At 30.7% G+C, this 26,387-nt stretch overlaps 1 long non-coding RNA gene across 1 annotated transcript; it reads right to left on the bottom strand.

Moving 5' to 3' along the window:
• Positions 1-14,304: 14,304 nt before the first annotated feature.
• On the bottom strand, positions 14,305-25,759 carry LOC147807723 (uncharacterized). The gene is made up of 6 exons (XR_015434559.1): positions 25,613-25,759; positions 24,773-24,790; positions 21,000-21,017; positions 18,127-18,147; positions 15,687-15,734; positions 14,305-14,405 (listed from the first exon to the last, which is right to left on the bottom strand). It is a non-coding gene; the product is annotated as an uncharacterized LOC147807723 (long non-coding RNA).
• Between the last annotated feature and the right edge of the window lie 628 nt (positions 25,760-26,387).

Raw genomic sequence — 26,387 nt, 5'->3', positions numbered from 1 at the left:
TAATAAACCCGCCAATTTTCCACGCTTTTTACTGGCGCTACCGCTTCTGCTGCTCTCATTGTATTTTTTTCGCAAGTCATCTTTCATTTCATTCACCTTGGTTTCGAAATGTGGATGGCTTGTCAAAAACCGTATTTTCATCTTTTGGTAGGATATGGTTTCAGCCACATCCCAGATCACCATGATTGCACGGCCTCTTTATTATCCCTTTGTTTTTCTTTGCGAGCATTTTTCGGTTGGTTGGATGGTTGGTCGGTCGGTCGTGGTTGGTCCGTTGGTCGGATGGTTGGTTGGTTGGTCGGTTGGTTGGTCGGTTTTTTGGTCAGTCGGTCGGGCGGTCGGTTGGTCGGTCTGTCGTACTGTATCGTATGATATATTATCGTATCGTCTCGTATCGTATTGTATCGTCTCGTATCGTATTTTATCGTATCGTATCGTATCGTATCGGTGTCAGTATCGTATTGCGTTATACTGTGTATGATCGGCCTCTTTATCTTTCCTTGATTTTCTTTACTCGTACTTTTAGGCTGTTAACAATCAGTTTCACTATATATCGTATCGTATTGTATCGTATCGTATCGTTTCGGATCGTATCGTAACGTATTGTATTGTGTCGTATAATATCGTATCGTATCGTATCGTTTTGTATCGTATCGTATCGTATCGTTTTGAAGCGTATCGTACCGTATTGTATCGTATGATATGTTATCGTATCGTATCTTATCGTATCTTATCGTATCGTATTGTATTGTATTGTATTGTATTGTATTGTATTGTATTGTATTGTATCTTATCTTATCTTATCTTATCTTATCTTACCTTATCGTATTGTATCGTATCGTATCGTATCGTATCTGTGTCAGTATTGTACCGTATTATACTGTGTATGATCGGCCTCTTTATTATGCCTTTGATTTTCTTTACTCGTATTTTTAGGGTGTTAACAATCAATTTCAATATATATCGTATCGTATTGTGCTGTGTCGTATAATATCGTATCGTATCGTTTTGTATCGTATCGTATCGTATTGAGTGGCATGTCGTGGCATGGCATATGGCCTCTTAAGTGTCTCCATATCGCACCAACCCCTTTACTCTACTACAACCGAAATTATCTGTTTGTCAATACACGTCTTTATGCCGTCCTATTTTTTCTAATTTAATTATTTTATTCTTCTCATCAACTGAATACAATATTCGGCAACCACGATTTATCTTAAGAGATAATAAACCCGCAAATTTTCCACGCTTTTTAAGGGCGCCACCGCTTTTGCCGCTCTCATTGTATTTTTTTCGCAAGTTATCTTTCATTTCATTCATCTTGGTTTCGAAATGTGGATGGTTTGTCAAAAACCGTACTTTCATCTTTTGATAGGATATGGTTTCAGTCACATCCCAGATCACCATGATTGAACGGCCTCTTTATTATCACTTTGTTTTTCTTTGCGAGCATTTTCCGGTCGGTTGGTTGGTTGGTCGGACGGTCGTGGTTGGTCGGTCGTGGTTGGTCGGTCGTGGTTGGTCGGTCAGTTGGTCGGTTGGTCAGTTGGTCGGTCGGTCAGTTGGTCGGTCGGTAGGTTGGTCGGTTGGTTGGTAGGTTTGTTGGTCTGTCATTCTGTTGGTCGGTCGGTCGGTTGGTCAGTCAGTCGGTTGGTCGGTCAGTTTGTCGGTCGGTCGTATTGTATCGTATGATATGTTATTGTATCGTATCGTATTGTGTTGTATTGTATTGTATTGTATTGCTTGTATTGTATGGTATCGTATGGTATCGTATCGTATCGGTGTCAGTATCGTATCGTATTATACTGTGTATGATCGGCCTCTTTATTAGGCCTTTGATTTTCTTTACTCGTATTTTTAGGCTGTTAACAATCAATTTCAATATATATCGTATCGTTTCGTATCGTATTGTACTGTGTCGTATAATATCGTATCGTTTTGTATCGTATCGTATTGAGTGGTATGTCGTGGCATGGCATATGGCCTCTTAAGTGTCTCCATATCGCATTAACCCTTTTACAAAACCATTCCGTCTCTACTACAACTGAAATTAACTGTTTGTCAATACACGTCTTCATGCCGTCCTATTTTTTCTAATTTAATTATTTTATTCTTCTCATCAACTGAATACATAATTCGGCAACCACGATTTATCTTAAGAGATAATAAACCCGCCAATTTTCCACGCTTTTTACTGGCGCCACCGCTTTTGCCGCTCTCATTGTATTTTTTTCGCAAGTCATCTTTCATTTCATTCACCTTGGTTTCGAAATGTGGATGGCTTGTCAAAAACCGTGCTTTCATCTTTTGATAGGATATGGTTTCAATCACATCCCAGATCACCATGATTGCACGGCCTCTTTATTATCCCTTTGTTTTTCTTTGCGAGCATTTTTCGGTCGGTTGGTTGGTTAGTCGGTCGGTCGTGGTTGGTCGGTCGGTCGTGGTTGGTCGGTCAGTTGGTCAGTTGGTCGGTCCGTCAGTTGGTCGGTCGGTTGGTTGGTTGGTCGGTTGGTTGGTAGGTTTGTTGGTCAGTCAGTGTGTTGGTCGGTCGGTCGGTAGGTCAGTCAGCCGGTTGGTCGGTCGGTTTGTCGGTCGGTCGTATTGTATCGTATGATATGTTATCTTATCGTATCGTATTGTATTGTATTGTATTGAATTGTATTGTACTGTATTGTATTGAATTGTATTGTATTGTATTGCATTGTATTGTATTGTATGGTATGGTATGGTACGGTATCGTATTTTATCGTATCGTATTATACTGTGTATGATCGGCCTCTTTATTATGCCTTTGATTTTCTTTACTCGTATTTTTAGGCTGTTAACAATCAATTTCAATATTTATCGTATCGTTTCGTATCGTATTGTATTGTGTCGTATAATATCGTATCGTATCGTTTTGTATCGTATCGTATTGAGTGGTATGTCGTGGCATGGCATATGGCCTCTTAAGTGTCTCCATATCGCACCAACCCCTTTACAAAACCATTCCGTCTCTACTACAACTGGAATTAACTGTTTGTCAATACACGTCTTCATGCCGTCCTATTTTTTCTAATTTAATTATTTTGTTCCTCTCATCAACTGAGTACAATATTCGGCAACCACGATTTATCTTAAGAGATAATAATCCCGCCAATTTTCCACTCTTTTTACTGGCGCCACCGCTTTTGCCGCTCTCATTGTATTTTTTTCGCAAGTCATCTTTCATTTCATTCATCTTGGTTTCGAAATGTGGATTTCTTGTCAAAAACCGTACTTTCATCTTTTGATAGGATATGGTTTCAGTCACATCCCAGATCAGCATGATTGCACAGCCTCTTTATTATCCCTTTCTTTTTCTTTGCGAGCATTTTTCGGTCTTTTGGTTGGTCGGTCGGTCGTGGTTGGTCTGTCGGTCGGTTGGTCAGTTGGTCGGTTGGTTGGTTGGTCGGTTTTTTGGTTGGTTGGTCGGTTGGTTGGTAGGTTGGTCGTTTTTTTGGTCAGTCGGTCGGTTGGTCGGGCGGTCGGTTGGTCAGTCGGTTGGTCGATCTGTCGTATTTTATGGTATGTTATATTATCGTATGATACATTATTGCATCGCATCGTTTTGTTTTGTATCGTATCGTATCGTATTGAGTGGCATGTCGTGGCATGGCATATGGCCTCTTAAGTCTCTCCATATCGTACCAACCCCTTTACAAAACACTCCGTCTGTAATACAACCGAAATTAACTGTTTGTCAATAGACGTCTTCATGCCGTCCTATTTTTTCTAACCTAATTATTTTATTCTTCTCATCTACTGAGTATAGTATTCGGCAACCACGATTTATCTTAAGAGATAATAATCCCGCCAATTTTCCACTCTTTTTACTGGCGCCACCGCTTCTGCCGCTCTCATTGTATTTTTGTCGCAAGTCATCTTTCATTTCATTCACCTTGGTTTCGAAATGTGGATTTCTTGTCAAAAACCGTACTTTCATCTTTTGATAGGATATGGTTTCAGTAACATCCCAGATAAACATGATTGCACGCCCTCTTTATTATCCCTTTGTTTTTCTTTGCGAGCATTTTTCGATTGGTTGGTAGGTTGGTCGGTGGGTCGTGGTTGGTCGGTCGGTCGGTTGATCAGTTGGTCGGATGGTCAGTTGGTCGGTCGGTCAGTTGGTCGGTCGGTTGGTTGGTTGGTTGGTCGGTTGGTTGGTAGGTTTGTTGGTCAGTCGATCGGTAGGTTGATCGGTCGGTTGGTCGGTCGTATTGTATCGTATGATATGTTATCGTATCGGTATCGTATAGTATCGTATCGTATCGTATCGTATCGTATCGTATCGTATTGTATTGTATTGTATTGTATTGTATTGTATTGTATTGTATTGTATTGTATTGTATCGTATCGTGTTGTATTGCATCGTATCGTATCGTATCGAATTTTATCGTATCGTTTCGTATCGTATCTGTGTCAGTATTGTACCGTATAATACTGTGTATGATCGGCCTCTTTATTATGCCTTTGATTTTCTTTACTCGTATTTTTAGGGTGTTAACAATCAATTTCAATATATATCGTATCGTATAGTGCTGTGTCGTATAATATCGTATCGTATCGTTTTGTATCGTATCGTATCGTATTGAGTGGCATGTCGTGGCATGGCATATGGCCTCTTAAGTGTCTCCATATCGCACCAACCACTTTACAAAACCTTTCCGTCTCTACTGTTTGTCTGTTTGTCAATAGACGTCTTCATGCCGTCCTATTTTTTCTAATTTATTTTTTTTATTCTTCTCATCAACTGAATACAATATTCGGCAACCACGATTTATCTTAAGAGATAATAAACCCGACAATTTTCCACGCTCTATACTGGCACCACCGCTTCTGCCGCTCTCATTGTATTTTTTTCGCAAGTCATCTTTCATTTCATTCACCTTGGTTTCGAAATGTGGATTGCTTGTCAAAAACCGTACTTTCATCTTTTGATAGGATATGGTTTCAGTCACATCCCAGATCACCATGATTGCACGGCCTCTTTATTATCCCTTTGTTTTTCTTTGCGAGCATTTTTCGGTCCGTTGGTTGGTTGTTCGGTCGTGGTTAGTCGGTCGGTCGGTCTGTCAGTTGGTCGGTTTTTCGGTTGGTTGGTAGGTTGATCGGTTTGTTCGTCAGTCGTTCGGTAGGTCGGGCGGTCGGCTGGTCAGTCGGTCGGTCGGTCGTATTGTATCGTGTGATATGTTATCGTATCGTATTGAATTGTATCGTATCGTATCGTATTTTATCGTATCGTATCGTATCTGTGTCAGTATCGTATCGTATTATACTGTGTATGATCGGCCTCTTTATTATGACTTTGATTTTCTTTACTCGTATTTTTAGACTGTTAACAATCAATTTCAATATATATCGTATCGTATCGTATCGTATCGTATTGTGTCGTGCAATTTCGTATCGTATCGTATCATATTGTATTGCATCGTATTATATCGTATCGTATAGTATCGTATTGTATCGTATCGTATCGTATCTGTGTCAGTATCGTACCGTATTATACTGTGTATGATCGGTCTCTTTATTATGCCTTTGATTTTCTTTACTCGTATTTTTAGGCTGTTAACAATCAATTTCAATATATATCGTATCGTATTGTACTGTGTCGTATAATATCGTATCGTATCGTATCGTATTGAGTGGCATGTCGTGGCATGGCATATGGCCTCTTAAGTCTCTCCATATCGTACCATCCCCTTTACAAAACCATTCCGTCTCTACTACAACTGAAATTAACTGTCTGTCAATAGACGTCTTCATGCCGTCCTATTTTTTCTAAATTAATTATTTTATTCTTCTCATCAACTGAGTACAATATTCGGCAACCACGATTTATCTTAAGAGATAATAAACCCGCCAATTTTCCACGCTTTTTACTGGAGCCACCGCTTCTGCCGCTCTCATTGTATTTTTTTTCGCAAATCATCTTTCATTTCATTCACCTTGGTTTCGAAGTGTGGATGGCTTGTCAGAAACCGTACTTACATCTTTTGATAGGATATGGTTTCAGTCACATTCCAGGTCACCATGATTTTTTTTACAAAACAGGTTTTTGGTGCTCCTATCAGGGCGTTAATGAGCTTTCGTACTATCATGTTTCAGAGTTACCAATTTAAGAGTGCAAGATGCTGGAAACTTCCTATGTGTTAAAAAAAAAATAAAGGAACTAATGTTGTGTCAATGCTGGGATTCTAGGACTTGCTCAACCAGTCATAAGAATGACAAATTAATTCTCTTGGCTAAAGTAGGCAAAACCAATTCAAAATCCTAGGTGCAACATCCAAATTGCTGCATAAGGTGAACCGTTGTTGGCGAAATTAAAATTCTGGTTATTTAACTGTATTTGATAAAAACTGTCAGCAAGCGTTTTTTTTTTCAGAAAAAATTTTGAACACCACCTTTTTATGGTTGACTGTTTAAGTTGAAGATGGTAAAATAACAATATAATGAATTGTTATTTAACCATTTTTTCGAAAAATTTCTAACGGTGTAATTAATTTCCATTTTAAGAATAAATCCTTTTATTATGAATCTGTACAAAAGTTTTTAATGTGTTTCACTTTTATATTTTTAGCACATGCATATTGCTTATGCTTCTTAAAAGGCTATTGCCGTTTGACATCAGTTAAAAGATTATGAATATCAAATAACTGGAAGAAATATTTGAGTAGAAAATTACTTGCGTGTTTGGACTACTAGCAGGACAAGTAAAACGAGTAAGAGAACTACTTTATTAAAAGTCATATTTTTAGCTTTTCTAAACTGTGCAGATACTAAATAAGTATTCAATAAGTACCATTCTTTCCTTTTATTTTGATACACCGATATGATAAAATCTAGTAATTTTATGATTAAAAAAAACTGATGAAGAAGTTGGAAGAAGAACTACACGAAAAATAGATTAAATCTATTTCGGGGAAATTGTATTTTGATAACAATCGCATGCAATCTAAAACGTGACAATTGTGTTTCAGTGGAATTCTACGTGTTCCTAAAACTCCGCATAGCAAAAATTGCTTTAAAAAGACCAGGAATATTATCCAAGCCAAGGTGTGGTTGCCATTATTGAACAAGCTCCTTTGTTGGGTGTCCTCCATTATTTTTTTAACTATTTGTAGCAAATGATGCCTGTTGACTGTTCTGTAAACTTTATGAAGTTTTTAACGCTCCATTTTGATTCAAATAACTTTCTTGAATAAAAATTCAAACGAATTTCTTGTACAAAAAGTACTAAAATTATTGATTTAAAAAATAGGATTACATTTCTAATAAAAATATAATAATATACGTATATAATTAAACTATTATACAAAAATAAATCAATATTAAGATTAAAAATATAGTTAAATTTATAATTTTTAAAAAATTAAGATCAAAACATCTGTGCTTTTTATCAAAAAGCACAGATGTTCAACATTAGAAGTTACCTCCCTTCCCTCTAAAGTCACAGGTTTGGGAGTCAACACTAATCCATCCTACTTGACATAATCTTTTTTTCCATTGGAGTGGATAGTCATGATGCGATTAACTCTCATGGGGGCCATTTCCTCATATTCTGGAATAATTTCTAAATATTTTTGTACACATAGATAGTCTTAAAGTGATATTTTAAAATTGAAAATTATTAAAGATTGACAAGCCATCAATTACAGTAAATGTAGCTTAAAAATATTTATAAGCAATTCCTTTTTAACGCCCAAATAAATTTGGTGGCATTGCTTTGCGAATTTTAGTTTGTGATGGACATTTATTCTTGGTCAATACGAAGTAACTCTCCTCTTTTCTAATTTCGATCAGTGAGACCACACTCCGCAGCATTTTGAAGGGTTTGATTTAAAATAATTTCGGGAATAGTAATGTCTCTTTTAAAAAATAAGAAATAGAAACTGTAGTTCTGCCATCTGTGCTAAATATTTTCAAGTAATTTAAAGGAATCTTAAAATTTGTTCTCTTTCTACTATTGATCTTGTTTCTTATACCTTTTAATAGTTTAAATTACGAATCTAGGATTCTCAGAGGTCGTTAGAGCACTTCAAATTATGGTTAAAAACCTAAATATATTTTTAAAACATAAATTGTTTTATGACAAAATATGGATTTTGTATCACGTCTGCATAATGGTTTTTTGAAAAGGAAAATTAAAAGATACAGCTCTTTTGAAATTTTGTAAATCAAAAATTACTTGACAGATTTTGTTAAAATATTGTTTTTTGTCATTTAATTTTCTATATTTAAAATGATTCAAAAAAATTATTAAATCTTTCAAATTAAATTTGCTTTAGACAACTAAATAAAAGGTTTGAAAATAACAAATAAATATTTAAAACTATTTTTTTACAAAGCCAGATTTTCCTACTAGCAAGAGAATTTTATAATTAAGAGGAAAAAGTTTTCAGATTCATTCAAAAATTTATCGAACTATGGCGAAATGCGCTAGAAGATAAATTATCACAAAAGGGTCAGAATTTCAAACTGCTTTCCCGACTAAAATATTGAGATCATATTTTCCAAATTTCGGCTGCTCCCTATATTTATATATATATATATATATATATATATATATATATATATATATATATATATATATATATATATATATATATATATATATATATATATATATATATATATATATATATATATATATGTATATATATATATATATATATATATATGTATATATATATATATATATATATATATATATATATATATATATATATATATATATATATATATATATATATATATATATGTATATATATATATATATATATATTATATATATGTATATATATATATATATATATATATATATATATATATATATATATATATATATATATATATATATATATATATATATATATATATATATATATATATATATATACATATATACTAACATACATACTAAACATACGTACTAAACATTTTAAATATGTCAATTTTCATGAAGTGTATACGAAAAGGATTATTAAAAAGAGAAACTAAACATTTCAAATTTGCCCTCGTTTTAGAAATATATTTCTAAAGTGAATTTAGAATGACATTTATTTTAAAAGAGAGCAAAATATTTTTAATTTGCCAAATTTCTTAAAATAAATTTCAAAACACAATGATGGAATTCTGATTAAGGTGCATCAGGTGCATACGTCTAAGGCAATTTAAGTATAGTAATATTTTTAAAAAGAAATTTAAAAGAACTATTTTAAATTGTATGAAATTTTTGAAAATATTCTTGATAATTTAGCATCCTTGAATCATAATTTAACTCTTGTAATATTTTTTTATTAATTAATTTTATTCAAAGAACAGTTTTAATTATCAATTTTATAAGATTTACGAAAACCAACATGAACATTTATTGAGCACATATTTGTTTTATTTGTTTATACATTTTTATTTGAAAACATGCTGCATTACTATTTAAAGTCCTTCAAATTCGTTAAAATGTCCTCTTTTTTTCAAAATTTCAAATTACCCACAGTTCTACAATCCAAATACATAAAAATTATACAAATACCAAGTTATACAAATCCATATACATACAGTGCTAGAAACACGAAGATATATCTAAAAAAATGAATAAGAAATGAAATAAAGAAGCATAAATTGAGAATGACGGGAGCAACTTCTGGCACTTTCTTACTGAAATAGGCGCATTTGATTTGTTAGTTACATTCGATTGACCCGTATCTGGAAGGACCCGAATCTGAATATGCCCAAGATAATTAAAATATACTGGATAATTCAAAGTTTATTAGTAATAAGGATTATTTTTGATTAGAAAATTTTAATATTGATTTGGTTGAATTTTAAAAAGTTTATATTGATGATTATATATTTATTTTATTAATTTCAGAGAAATTATTAACATTTTGAAAAAAAAAAAATTTTATTTAAAAAAAAATTATTTAGTAAATATTGGTAGTGGTAGTAAAACGGGTCATTGAGTGGTAAATAAAATAAATCACGAATTTGCTGGATGATATTAAATTTAATATAAATAAACTAATTACATGCATTCTTATGTTTCTATAAACAGTAATTTAAATATCATTTTCAATCAAATGAATAGAATTAAAAGAATTTGTAGTCATGTTTTTTGTTTTAAAAGACAAGAAGACGAACTCTTACAAAATTTTATAAAAAATAAAAGAATTTCCAAATAATATAACTACATTATATGTAAAATTGTTAAATTAAATATATGTTATAATTCTGTGTTCACTAAATTTATGTTTTTACCTAGTACAAATCCAATTCGAGCAAATCCGCTTCTGAACATCTTCCAGTATTTAATAAAGAATTCTTTTAAAAATGATTTTTTTTTCTCTAATTGTTAATAATTTCTCTAAAAATGTCAATAATTTTTCTTTCCTTGTTAATGTTAAAAGTTAAATTGAACCTTATTTTTGTTAAAATTTCACAATTAAAATTCAACCTTATTGATATTAAAATTTTATAATTAAAATTCAACTTTATTAATTCTTAACTTTGAATTATCCAGTATAATATGATTACCTTGCGCACATCCAAAATCAGGCTAACCCAAAGAAACTAGCAAATAAACGCTCCTTTTTACTTCGCTAAGAACGTCCCAAAAATTGATGCCATCATTCTCTATAACGTCTTTTATGACGTATTCTATTTCATATTCTGTAATCTGGCAAACTTTTTGCCGATAAATTTTAAGCCTTTTTGACAAATGCTGTTAAGTGTAAATACATCTGTACTCGCTGTTAGCTTTATATATAAAAATTTGAGTTTATTTCTGTATTTTCTAAAGTTTTTCCTTTCTTTTTTTATTAGTTTCTTTTTTTCCCCTCGATTGTTTTATTCTGCATTTTTTTGTTTTATGAACTTTGTTTTTAAAAAATATATACAAAAAAATATTTTTTTTTAAACACATGAAAGCTTTTTGCTTAGTAAGTTCAACCCTCGCTCCAAAGTTGAACTGTTTTCACACTATTGTTTTGATATATTTTGCTTAGTTTGGCCATATTAATACAATATTAGAAAGCACTATTTCTTAGGATATAATCCTGTAAGCTGATGACGAGATTACATCCCTTCTCTATATAAATAAATATTCGATATATATATATATATTCGATATATATATATATATATATATATATATATATATATATATATATTATATATATATATATATATATATATATATATATATATATATATATATATATATTATATATATATATATATATATATATATATATATATATATATATATGTATATATATATATATATATATATATATATATATATATATATACATGTGTGTGTGTGTGTGTGTGCGTGTGTGTGTGATTCCAGCCCCCGCTGCAGCAGCGCCATCCCACTTTTGTAGCACTTCAACCATAACGCTCAGACGGAGCGGTTGTTTCATATCTCTTGTTATTTTTTTTAAAATTAAATTTGTTCATTATAAATGCGTTATGATTCCTCTTATACCTGACGCCAACCTCCACATGAGAGCTCTGGCCGTGACCTTGGTTTTGTGAAAGATAATTAACACAGACGGTGCTAATTAACCAAAAAACAATTAAGCGCAGACGGTGCTTACCTAACTTACCAGACGGGTTAGTACAGCTTTCGATTTGAACTGTCTCTCTTAAATTTTATTAATAATTATACAATGACGTCTCTTAACGATATTGAGTCAATTGCAAATTTTCTGAAATCAGGAAATATAAAAACTGTGAAATTGCTGAATAGAACTATATTTAACGATGTATTTGATCGTAACTCACGAAAGAAATTACGATCCTTTTCTTCTTTCCCCCCTGACGTAAACATTTAAGAAAGAAAAAAGTTAATATTCTGATACTTGTTCCGAACACGAATTAATATGTATGTTAAATGTACTAAATTTGGATATTGAAGGGACAAAGCCTGAATTAATTGATATAATTTATCAATCGCTTATGAACTTAAAAGAATTAAAAGCTTTTAATACACAATTGAGCGAAGAAGACAAATACGAAAGTGAAACTGAAGTACACGTACTACATGACCCTGAAGCCGCCACCCAAATGCTTATCCAGTAGTAACAAAACAAAGAATGAAGAATTTGATTCTTCGAATTACTTTCTTTTAAAAGAAATATCAACTACAATGAAACATTTTAATGCTTTTTATTCTTATGGGATACATTTGTTTTTTAAACGATGTTGAGGACGCGTTTATTTTTATTCCGCATTTAAGTGATACACAGAAAATAATATTTTGAAAAACTTTACTTGATGGTCAAGCAAAAACTTTAATTTTCAAACAACGTAATTTAACATCGCAGTTTTTTATTTTTATATTTAAACGACTTAAAACTCCTCATGCACCACAAAGTATAGCATGAGGCTTACAGTTGTAAGTAGAAAACAAAAAGAAAACAAATTTACATTAAAAACAAAATTTCGAAGAACGCAAGACTTTCAATACTTTTGACCAGTTCTGATAAGACAGGTGGCCAACAAATAGAAAGACGTCTCAAATCAGTCTTTAAATTCATTCGGGCACTCGCATACAGACTACAATGAAGAAGAATATGTTCAGCATCTTCATCAGCATCACCGCAAGCACAAATTCCACTGTTCCGTGGTTTTTGTTTAAGAATGCTTTATTAAATGAGTTTAGTCACCAATTAAATGCCGCCGAAATTCATCGTCAATTAAGTTATCGTAAAAAAAATCCACACGAATTTTTTTATGGACTATTTTTTTGCCGTATGGGAACTCGCGTTTAATTGTAAAAACCCAATAGACGATTTTTCTTCATTTGATTACACTTTTGACGGTATTCCAGATTCCCCCGCTAATAAATCCCTTTTGTAAAGCGTGAAAGTCTATTCCTGAATTTAAGGATAAACTGCGTATTTATGAAAAATTAGTTAACGATGGAAACAAAAAATCCTTTTTCCGTGCAAATCCTCGCTTCCCCCCTGAATTTCCCAAACGAGAGCGTAGTAATTTAGTACTTGACAATGTACGAGGATATGATTTTCAAAATGATATTAAGTTTGATAAACAGAAAACTTGTTATAATTGTGGTGTGACTGGACTTATTTCAAGTTTGTGTCCTAATAAACAACGAGGTTTGAAATGTAATTTATGTAAGAAGTTTGGACATATTGCTTCGAAGCGTAATAATAACCCTATTAACCAAACTGATAACAATGTAAGCGCAATTACACATTCACCTTCTTTGATGTATAAAACTGTTAATGTCAATAATATTTCATTTAATGCTCTTATTGATACTGGAGCTATGGAAGCAATTTTGCGGGAACAAACTTATCATAAAATAGGCTCACCTCCATTAACTTCTTTTTAGGTTACACTAGCAGCGTTTGGTAACGGACATATTAAACCAATAGGTAGTTGTACTCATGAATTTGTAATAGATGATCAAGAGTTTAAAACAAATTTTGTATAGTTAGAGATAATATTATGTCATATGATGCTATAATTGGCACGGATATTTTAAAGCAGACAAAAATAAAAATTAATACCGCTGGTATCACTTTAACAAAGATAGAAGATAGTAGAACGGAACCCGTTAGTCAATTTTCTATTTCAAATATTTCCATTAAAAATTATTTCCAATTCAACGTATCTTCCCACTAGAAATTCAGGCGGATGAAAAGAGCATCATTGCAGATAAGAAACTTGATGTTGAGGAATCGAATTCTGGCGCTGAATGTAAAATCAAAGGTGGCTCAACACCTGATAAGACGATAATGCAGCGATATACTTCCTCTGGAGGATGTGTAAGAGTTCCCAAAAGACTTGATTTGTTTAATAATGTATTTTGTGAGCTTGAGACTCACTCTGAGTCACAAAGGGGGAAGGATGTTGTGAAATGAACTGATGTGAAGAAAGAGTAGGCGATGCGTGCCTCTGTGCTTGGCGTTATATTCTGTCATTCAATGTTATGATTCCGTCGGAGAAGTAGGCTCTGACTTTGGAGCTGTTTATTTTTGCTGAATAAATGTTATTTTGTGTTTAGAAGGGCTATGTGTCATTTTATTTCCAATGCACCCAGCATCTGGTAGATGCAGTCCAAGAACGATCTGGATTAATTATTCTCCTTCGGCTTCTAACAAGTAATATTTAGTTGGCACCTAAATGCAATTTTAAATTATATTATTTTGATAGAAAATAAAATATTATAATAACTTTGAAACATTTCTGAAAAATTATGCAATTGAACCCATGATTTACGAAAATTTAAGTAAGCAAAAAAATTCAATCTCAAGGCAAACTACAAATTTTTATTTGCAATAATACAAGAGAAGTATTGATAGACATACAGATGCAGTTGAAGCTAGCTCATTGTAAGGGGTTGCCTCAACCTATACAAAATAGAAAAGAAAACAGTTGTAGAAAAAAAAAACAATGTTTTTAAACAAATCAGATTTATTTTCATAACATTGTTGAAAAAAGAATTTCTAATTATTGAATAAAAATAATACAACGGAGTAAAATAATAAATAATAATCGAATTCTATTGAGTTAAACCATTGAAGGTCATATTGTGTGATGGGTGACACAATATGGAATAACTGAGTTTAACAATGGTGCAAGTGAATTTAATTGAATTTTCAAAAGGAAAAAACGAGCATCCTAACTTAAATACAATTTCTGTCTTCACTAAAACTCCAACTACTCAAGAAATATTTGAATTTAGAAATTGTTTTCCAAACTTGGAGGATTTGACTCCTAGATTTACACTCTAATATATTTCGTTTATCCAAATATAAGTCCAGGCAAAAAATAAATTATTCATAAATATTTATTATTTTTTCATACTTTATTTGATGAAGAAAATTTTTTTAATTGTAATGTATACAAATTTTTACATAATTTTGAGAAAGGTAATTTTATGCGTCAAATTTAAAATTAGAACAAAATAACTCGACTTAATTTAAAATAAACGATTTTTTTTTTAAGCCATATTAAATTACATTCTTTGAAATTGTATTTTTTGTATTAGAAAAAAAATCAATGTTTTTTAGCAATTAATTAATAAAATAATAAAAGTCATTAAATTGTTACTAAAATTAGTTGTGCCTGAAACTTTATTTGGATAAATAAATTTTATTAACAGGTGAAAAAAATATACGATTTTCTAAAAAAGTTCTCGAAGTATGGTAAAATGCGCAAAAAAGAAATTACCATTAAGGGTCCAAACATTTGACCACTCTCCTAACTTAAACTATTAGGACAAAATTTCCAAGCTCGTGAGCCCCCCCCCCCTTATATTGTGAGAGTCGGAAAAACAAATTCGTCAAAAAAAAAAAGATGTGTATAGTCAGAAAAAGTATGTTTTCGTGCTGTGTTTGATATCGGAACTTGAATTATGATCTGAATTAATTAATTAGTATGTTAGAGATTAACCCCTAGAACTATTAAGAATAAGTCTTAGTATTTGAAAATCCGATAATTAGAACAAAAGTAATTCAGAACGTTTTGTTTTTGAGCACTGTACGTCATATTCCGTTTATTATGATCACCAATTCGAAAATAATTCCAGGGTGATTTTCTATTATACTGGAATATTGCAAAGTTAACCATTTTTTTATTGTTTTAATTATTCAGCATAATTTATACTGTAACAGAATTATTTAACTTACCATTGGCATCTGAATTAAATTCTACGATACTTCATTTCAAAATCGAAGCTGTATTGAAAGAGAAAATAATGTTTAAATTTCTTTTTTAAACAAAAATTTTAAGTGCCTGTGAAAATATTTATTTACTCCTAAATTTCTTTTTGAGATTATTTTTTCTTCTACTAGACTATATCAATTACCATATTTGATGTTTTTCAGAACCTTAACAAGCATGTGTAAGATTTGTCTAGTGGCAATTGGCTTTGAAAAAACATTAAAATTTGTTATTTTTTTAGAAGAAAGGTTCTATTTATACATTGGAGAATGTTACATTTTACGTAACAAAAGCTTATATTTTAATTATTTTCGCTTTTTTTTCCTCTTTTAATTGTCAAGAAAAGTTTTGCTTATAATCAATTTAGTTAAGTCACATTTAAGTCATATTTTTACCATTACTAGATCTGAATTTTATCGCGATCGCTGTTTGCGATTTTTTTCAAATAACTATTTTTTATTGATTTACAAGATTCTTTTACAAATGAATAGAATTATGTTAAGCTTATATATCTAAAAATTTCCATTATTTTCATTAAAATGTAATGAATTTATTTTTTTACTAATCAAATAGATTTCAACATCTTCAAAATACAATTTTTATTAGAAAATTACAGTTTAATCCATCAACTCTTTGCCATCAATCTCGAAATTGTTAATTTTTAAGGAACCGTCCCTCTAACCTTATTTTGCATCTATACATTGGAGAATGTTGCATTTTATGTAACAAAAGCATATATTTTAATTATTTTTGCTTCCTTTTTTCCTCCTTTAATTTTAAAGAATTAATTATATTAAGCTTATACATCTAAAAATTTCCAATATCCTCATTAAAATTTAATGAATTTATTTTTTCACTAATTAAATATATTTCAATATCTTCAAAATACAATTTTTTTTTTAAAAAATTACAGTTTAATCCATCAACTCCTTGTCATTAATTGCGAAATTGTTAATTTTTGAGGAACCATCCCTCTAACCATGTGCGCGACTACGCATATGCCCCATCTCAGGGATTAAGTAGTCATAAAAAATGCAAAATAAATGTGTACAAGCAAAAATTTGAAATGGAATTTATATGAATAATAAAGAGTAAGAAATGAATATTTAAACAACTTTATAAGTTAGAATAACTAAAACATCGATCTCTTAGATTCTCAGAAAAATCATGTCAACAATGAATCATTATATCGGTACCTTTGACCTTAATCCCTTGAAGTAGAATTTTTGGTTGGATAAGCAAGAAATTTTAAATTTAACATTTTAATAATTTATGGTAATGAAATACAGTTTGAAACATCGGAATCTTTATCGTAAAGGGTAACATTTATCAAATACGGCGCACTTCAAAATATTAACTTTCCTAATTTGCATTTATATGCATCAGTTATTTAGATTTAGGAAAAATAGTTATTTTTCATTGAAATTACTACCAAATGTAATTATTATTGCATTTGATAGTTGTTTTAAGTATTTTAAATAAACAAAATTACTTCTAAACACTGCAATTTGTCATAACGTTCTTTCTCAAGCCATGTAAAGTGATCCCACCATAAAATATTCAGTTTCTGTGATTTCGCAAATTAATTATCAAAACAATCCGTTTAATCCTTATTTGTTTTTTGTACAAAAAGTTTAATGCATTATTGCTAAAAAAGATAATTAAAGTTGTTGTTGTATTTCATTTACGTCGCACTAGAGCTGCACAATGGGCTATTGGCGACGGTCTAAGAAACATCCTTGAGGATGATCAGAAGACATGCATCACAATTTTGGAGGGCACCCCCGCTGTGACAGCCCGATGACCTGCACGCCGTGTCGAGCACTTTACGGTAGAACAGTTTAACGAGAACCAATACCGCATACCCTCAATCCCTACGCAGCCTGATCCAAGTGGTCACTACCCGCACACTGACCACAGCCAGTGATGCTTGACTTCGGTGACCTGCTGGGAAACGAGTCGTAACGATCAGACTTCTGCGGGACAAGGATAATTAATGACTAAACAAAAAAGTAAATTGTTATAAGTCCCGCAGTGGACTGATCGTTAAGACACTGTTCTCAGCAGTTCACCGAAGTCAAGCATCACTAGCTACGGTTAGTGTGCGGTTGGGTGACCACTTGGATCAGTCTGCGTAGGGACCGAGGGTGTGCGGTATGGGTCCTCGTTAAACTGTTCTGCCGTAAAGTGCTCGACTTCGCGTGCAGGTCGTCGGGCTACCGAAGTGGGGGTACCATCCCCTCTGCAGTGGATCAAAATTGTGATGGCATGTCTTCGGATCATCCTCAGGGATGTTTCCCAGACCGTCGCCAATAGCCCATTGTGCAGCTCTAGTGCGACGTAAATGAACAACAACAACAAATTGTTATAAATAAAATGTATGCAATTCAAATCATAGTTACTTACCCGCACGCACTACTCTGATAGCTACAAATATATATAGTTGAGGAAAATATAGATGAAATCAAAGAAACAAATAATTATTTTTGTAGAAAGCAGGAGGTAATTTAGATTAAACATAACGTGAAGACGTGAAGAATATATATATATATTATTATATTATGTTAATTTGGGTTGGCCCGAGTCTGAATGTGCGCAAGGTAAACATATTATTCTAGAATCTAGATAATCCAAAGTTTAGAATTAATAAATTTGAATTTTCATTATAAAATTTTAAAATTAATAAGGTTGAATTTTAATTGTGCAATTCAAACATTAATAAGGAAAGAAAATTATTGATATTTTTAGAGAAATTATTAACAATTAAAGAAAAAAATATTTTTAAAAGAGCCCTTTATTAAATAATGGGAGGCGTTTAGAAATGGATTTGCCCGAATTGGATTTGTACTTGGTAAGAACATAAATTTAGTTAACAGAGAAATTTTTAATTATAATATACATTTAACTTAACGATTTTATATCGAATTTATTTACATTATTTGAAAATTTATTATTTTTTTATTAAGTTTTGTTAGAGTTCGTCTATTTGTTTTTCAAATAAATAAACATTTCTACAAATTCTTTTAATTCTAATCATTTGATTGAAAATTTCTTTTAAGTAACTCTTTTTGGAAACATTAGAATGTCATGTAATTAGTTTATTTATATTAAATTTATTGTCATCTAGCAAATCCGTGACTGAAATTCTTCTAATATTTATTAAAGAATTTCTTCAGAAAAAAAAAAATTTTTTTTCACAAAATGTTAATAATTTCTTTGAATTCCTCAATATAACACTTATTAAAATTCCACTTTATCCATATTAAAATTCAACCTTATTAATCATAAATTTTGAATTATCCAGTATATTATGATTATGTTGCGAGTATTCTGATTCTGGTCCATCTAGATACGGGTCAATCCAATGTAAGGAATAAATCAAATGCTCCTCTCTTCGTCAATAAGAACGTGCCATAACTTGCTCTTACCATTCTCTTTATACGTTTCTCATTTCATGTGCTTTAACCTGGCAAGAATGTTATGAAAACCTTTTAAATCATTTTTAAAAAACGGTGGTAAGTATACATACATTTGGAAGTTTTATACTGCATTTTTTTTCCTGCGTGATTGATTTATTTTGAATTTTTTTCCGTTCAATGTAAAAATTTTTCAAATTTTTGGATGATCCTTACTTTATTGTATTGATATATTTGAATTAATTAGGTCATAGTAATACAATGTTCGATAGCACTCGGTTTTCTGGATATAATCGTGTGAGTTCATTACAAGATTATATTTTTTCCTTATCTTGTTCTTTTTAAAGTCTTTTTAGACAAACAACGCCTGATGTTCTAATGAAAATATTCAATCAAACAGAGTTTCCAAAAACCATTTGTACAGATCAAGGAAAAAATTTTACTACCGAGTTAACAGAAGCGTTTGTTAACGTTTTAGCTCTATCTCCTGTGTTTGCTACTCCCGGATATCCGGAAAGTATAGGAGCCGTAGAATGTTGGAATACTACTCTAAAAGACATGTTAAATAAAAACATTCAAGAAAATTTTAGTGACAGAAATTTTTTGGTCCGAATTGTCATGTTTACATTTTTTACACCCACATACATTTTTTTCTGTCTGGCATTTTTAGTTAGTCACTTCGTCTTCTTACGAACCCAAATGCTTCACCAAGAGACGAAAGAGTGAAATTCGGAGCTATATAAAGGGAAATATCAAACTTGTTATTGGGAGAACGATTAGACTTTTCCTCCTAGACGGAACAAGAACTGTTTTTCTTTCTTTTTAGATTGGTAAATGAGTCCATACATTGTGCTCGCTTAAAGATGTTATGCTCGTGATTTTTACGTTATGTATTTATTTTCGTTTAATTAAATTTGTTCTGTAATTAAAAAAAAAGGCATCTTCAATGAGCCGTTATAAGCATAAACACGTCACAATAAACAGATCCGTTTTAAGCATGAACACATCACGTAATTAAAAATTTTAAAGAAAACTAAGACAAAAATTATTTTAATTAGAAACATTTACATTGAAATCATATATTCTCCTCACCGATTCCCTCAATTTTATCCCAAAAATAGTGTTTTCTGATATTTTGTTCATAAAGGCAAAACAGAAAACATCATTATAATATTACGAGGAACACCAAAGAATGAGATATGTTATCATAATTTAATTAAGCAAAAGTATCAAACAAATTCAAAATATTTTTTCAAGAAATCAAAAATTGTCAAAAAGCAAATTCGTCAACAAAAAAAAATCAGAGAAAGTATGTTTTCGTGTTGTGTTTGATTTCAGAACTTGAATTATGATCTGAATTAATTAATAAGCATGTTAGAGATCAACCCCTCGAACCATTAAGAATAAGTATCAATTTATAATATAATTTACAATTTGTTTCAAAATCTGAAAGGTTGCCAATAAAAAAAACAATGATAATATTAGTTCTCATCACAATAAGTAGAAAAACTTTTAATCATGCTTATCTATTATTGATTTGATTGTTTGTAAATTACTTCTTTCTTCTTATTTCAATGGCATGTTGTAAAAATGTTTTTTGCTAGTGATTACCAACATCTTTACCACTCTAACGTTCTTTCTAGGGCCATGAAATATTATTCTAGCATAAGATTTTTTTTTCATGAATTAGCAACTTCATATAAAAAGATATTTGTTAATTTTTAATTTATTGTTTTGTTTTTCGCAATATTGTGTTAAATTCTTTTTTGTCAAAGGATATTTACAGGTAAATTTAAAACGTTAATTGCTAGAAACGATATGTGTGCATTTAAAAACATTTTACATTTAAAAACATTTACTTACCTGAAGGTAGCGCAGCCGCTGCAATTAAATTTGTTTTAATAACATACTGATGACATAAAAAAAAGAAATAGTTTTTTTTGTGAAAATTAGTGGATGGTTTTACTAAGTGGAATGCTATTAAAGAGATCTTGGATAGCAAAGATCACATTCTAAAAGTCGCATATTCTAAACAAAAATATGTTCTTCTGAATTTCAATTCTCAGTACTTTTATTTCCACTTCAAAATACTATAGCCATCTATCCTAAATTTATCCTATAATTTTTTAAATAATATTTATCACTGAAAATAAATATTGCACCATTATCATGACGATAATATCAATTTTAATCTCTGGAATTGAAGCATTTAAAAGGATATCTACGATGAAAAAAATGATTTTACGTTAATCCAATATCATGGAACTCTAATGTTAAAAAAAATGCTTACTTATTTACTATTTTAGTTAAATAAATAAGAATAAAAGAATTTATAGCAATATTGCTTAATCGAAAAACAATGAGACATACATTTTCAAAATTTGGTTAACAGCAACATTTATCTGACAAACTTAATTAAAATCCATATAAAATCAATGAGGTAATTGCATATTGAAATTAATTGTGGTTACTTATATTTTCAGTTATCTAAAACTTTCAGTTATCTAAAAACTTTAAGTTATCTAAATTAATATTTTTCCGTGTGGAAATCCAATTCTGGCAAATCTTGTTGCAACCAGAAATTAGCATTATGTCTGTACTTATTAAACAATTATACATTTCATACTGTAGGAAGCGTATTCCACACTTCATGCGCATGCACATCATTGCGCTCATTCTAACCCTTTAACTAAACAGAGGTTAGATTATCTTTCCTCTGATTCGTCCAACGCAGCGAATGTGATGTAAGCTGACGAGGCAGGCGGCCTCCTCTTATATGTTTAATGTCCTGTATTATGTCCTATATGTTAATAAATCGCTGTTAATTAAGTTAAGTTTCTCCAATAGGCAATTAAATTATAAATATTATATAATAAATGTGATAATTTATGTAAAAATGTTGTATCTAAAATTGAAATATTATTTAGTTTAATATAATACTTTCGCGAATCCAGTTTTTGGGTCAATAGAACGTATGGGACAAATCAAAAGCGATTCTTGTTTTCAGTATGTACGCGTCGTTAAAATATATCCGACTACCTCCTGTTTGTACAAAAATGTCGCCATGCAATGGGTACCAGCGCATTGTGAACTTCAAGGTAACGAAACTGCAGATTTCTTGGCCAAAAAGGCCGCCAAGATTCTACAAATATCTCTTAAGCCAGTTCCTTTCCACACCGCGAAAAGGCTAATAAAAATCTCTCTGCGAACAACATTTGAAGCAAAACTCCAAGAAGCAAATAAAAATAAGGACTGGTTGGAAGGAATTAAAGATATTCCGTCATGGCCAAGAGAAAAATCTGTGACCCTTTTTCGCCTCGCTACTGGCCATGACTGTTTATCAAAACACCTGTATAAAATTAAAATCTTTTCAAGCCCCCTTTGTCCATTATGTAACCAACAAGAAGAAATGGACGCTAACTATCTAAGACATTGCCCTGCACTTCCTCCTGGGCCCTTGTGGGAACGATATTGGCGGGCGAGATGCATTATTACAGACCTATAGACTCTTTATTTTTGTAGCTCTTGTTTCCGTTTTTTGTTCTTTCTTTATATTGTTCTTGGCTACAAATTTGTCTTTCATGTCTGCCATTGGAAATAAAAAAATAAAAAAAACCCTCCTGTTTGTGAATCCACAGCTTCCTAATTTCCTATTTTGAAACATAACTTTATAATGAAAAAATTTTTAAATAATTTTTGTAATTTATTTGTAAGTAAATAGCATCTCCCTTTATAAGTTCCATATTTTGTTTTATTTTGGCTTTTGCTTGAATTTATATTTTAATTTTACTTGATTAAATTATGCTAAAAAATCGGTCGCAATTTTTAATGATCTTCATTACTGTTGGACTGTTGGTATGAAATTGATATATTTTGCTTTGTTTCTTTTAATACAGTATTAGATCGAAATATGTTTTCAGATGTAATTATGTGAGCTGAGGACAAGAATATATAGTTTCGTTGAAAATTTTTCTAAATTTTACCAAGCTATTTTCCTTTAGTTTTTAAGCTTTTATTTTTTCTTCTTCCGCTTTTATACAAATTCTTTTTTTTTTCTTTTACGTTTTTTGCAATATGTTTTTTAAATTTTATTTTGTGTGTTCTATGTATTTGCAGCTTATGTGCGGAAAATAAAGCTTAACACAATTATGAATCAAAATCCCAAACAGTTAAACACTATCCTCTATTTAACGCTTTAGTATTATATTTTGTAATCTAACTACGCAAACTAACTGCGAATATATTTTTAAATCGTTTTTAGTTATCAGAAAGTGATTGTGCTTCTGCTCTAGCTTTATGTGTTGCTTTCCGCGTTTCCTTTTGTATTTTTCTTTCATTCTGTATTTTCTTTTTTGCGTATTTTTGTGTAATTTCCAAATTATGTTTTACTTTCGTATCAATATTTTGGTACCCCTCACATTATATTATTGATATATTTTGCTTTGGGAAAATTTATCGTGGTTCAATCCGTCGTGAGAATAATTCGTGGCAGCGAAAATTCAGTGTCATCACTACTCGTCGCAGTGACAATTTATAGTGATCACAATTAGTTGCAACGACAATTCTTCATTGGTAAAACCCGTTACTCGTGAGCACAATTCCTTGCGGTTTCAGTGAAATAGATCTTAGTTCAGTAAATGAAGCATTAAAAATGGTGTTTCTTAACTAAACGTATTTTTTTGGCAGAAAGCTTTATTAGGTTATTATAAATTATTTCTGAAACTCTTCTACACACTGTTACATGCTTCTCACATTTGACGGGAAGAATTGAAATCCTTCCAAACAAGCTAGTTTCCGTTTTTTTTTCTTTTGGCACTAAATTCAATGAGACACTACAAGATTCAATTGATTGAATAGTTTAAAAGTTAAAATCACTTTACTTTTTGCACGGATATCGAAGCATGCTAGGCACATTTTCGAAAGGAATTTTTCGTGCTGAGATAAAAGGAATGAAATGAAATTCAATAGTATAGCTCAGAAATTTCTAGAAATTTTCTTCATAGTAATTACAATATAAAATCTAATGCATTTCATTAAAAAAACTCCAACTACTGCAACTTTAATTCTTTTTATTTGTGTTTGTTTTCATTCAATTCAGCGAGAAAAAAAACATAGGGAACAAATCCTTACTTGCCTGTATTTCAACATGAGATGAGTAAATAAATGCAAGTATACGATTGCAATTTTTGTACACAAAAGTCTTATTTACCTGTTCATCTTATCAATTCCAGTTATATCTCAATCAATTCCGTATAAACAGGCGAGAGGTTAACGTTTATGGGTGTAAGGTTAATGTTTCGCATTAATATGGGTAAAGAAAGTTACGGCATTTGTTCAATTGTTCCAATTGGAAATAGTCTTTCTTCAGTTATCATGGCAGCAGACCAACTAAGACTTCTAGCCGAAAGGTTTTCTCTCGTAAGCTGCAGACTTTTTTTGACGCAGTTTTGTTATCATATAATTTTATTAAATTCAGGTAAAATATCATAAACTCGCTTACAAAATTATCCAGGCGTAGGATATTCAATTTCAATGATTTTCCAACGTCATATAAGAAGATGCGGGGTACATTCTCATTTATTACCGCAAAGCAAATTACTATAAACAATGTATATGAAAAAAACATAATTACTTACCGTCAACTATACCAGTCTCTGTAAAAAATTAAAGTTTCAATGAATACCGATGTAAAAAAACAAAAACCATTTTATCTAATATCTAATATATATATATATATATATATATATATATATATATATATATATATATATATATATATATATATATATATATATATACACAGAGAGAGAGAGATAGTTATAACAAATATTTGAATCAGAAGAACAAAACTGACAGTTTTTCTACTGCTCTAATATTTCAATATATATTTGGTTTTATCCGACCAGACTCAAAATACGTCAAAAAATAATATTTTTTATCTAATTTTCCATATTATATAACATGTAATTTTTGAACGAAAGAGCTGGTTTAGTATTTAAAGAGAAATTTAGGCAACTATATTCACTTTACTTCTCACAAGAAAACGCTGCCACATGCAATTCAATGAAATTTCTGCAAGTGTTAGAAGAATATAAAGATAAACCTTGTACAAATTATTAGCTGCTAAATTTCAAGTAATAAAGTAATAATGAAAATTGACTGATGGCTAGCAAACTCATACAATTATCAATCCCACGCAATTTTTCAAAAATTGAAAGTTTAAAAAATATATAAAATAAGTGTAATTAACCGTGTAGTTAAGTTCCATTTTAGGAATAACCCCTTATATTATGAATTTGTACAAAAGCAGTTAATGTGATTCACTTTTTTATTTTTTATTTTGAGCACTAGGCATATTGCTTAGGTTTCTCAAAAGGGTATTCCCATTTGATAACGTTTAAAAGCCATTTGACATCGTCTAAATAGTTATTAATATAAAATAACTGGAAGAAAAATTTGAGTTAAAAATTACTTACGTGATTGGACTAGGATGACGACTACTAAAACAAGTAAGAGAACTGCTTTATTGAAAGTCATATTTTTAGCTTTTCTAAACTGTGCAGATAGAAAATATGTTTCCATTAAGTACGACTCTCCTTTTATATTGATACACCGATGCGATAAAATCTAGTAATTTCATGATTAAAATAATTATTAAAGGAGCTGGAAGAAGAACTTCACGAAATAGATGAATATTATATTGATACACCGATACGATAAAATCTAGTAATTTCATGATTAAAAAAACTAATAAAAAAGCTGCAAGAAGAACTACGTGAAAAAATAGATAAAAAATAGATTATATCGATTTCGTGAAATTGTATATAGAAAACAATCACATGCCATCTAAAACGTCACAATTATGTTTCAGTGGAATTCTACGTGATCTAAGAATTCTGTATCACAATGTTTTGCTTCAAAAAGACCAGTAATATTATCCTACACAACGTGAGGTTGCTATTATTGAACAAGCTCCTTTGTCCTCCATTATTTTTTACCTAATTGTAGCAGATGCTACCTGTTGAATGCTTTCGAAACTTTACGAAGTTTTTAATTCTCCATCTTGATTCAATTAACATTCTTGAATAAAAATGCAAACGAATTTTCTGTACGAAAAGTACGAAGATGATTGATTTAAAAAATGGGATTCCATTTCTAATAAAATTATCATATTATACATATATAATTAAACTATTACACAAAAAAATATTAAGATTAAAAATATAGTTAAATGTATAATTTATAATTTTT

Source organism: Parasteatoda tepidariorum, chromosome 6 (assembly GCF_982258835.1).
Source record: "Parasteatoda tepidariorum strain Cologne lab strain chromosome 6, Ptep-v5.0, whole genome shotgun sequence".
In the NCBI taxonomy this organism is placed as follows: domain Eukaryota; kingdom Metazoa; phylum Arthropoda; class Arachnida; order Araneae; family Theridiidae; genus Parasteatoda; species Parasteatoda tepidariorum.
This window is presented reverse-complemented; position numbering and strand designations above follow the sequence as displayed.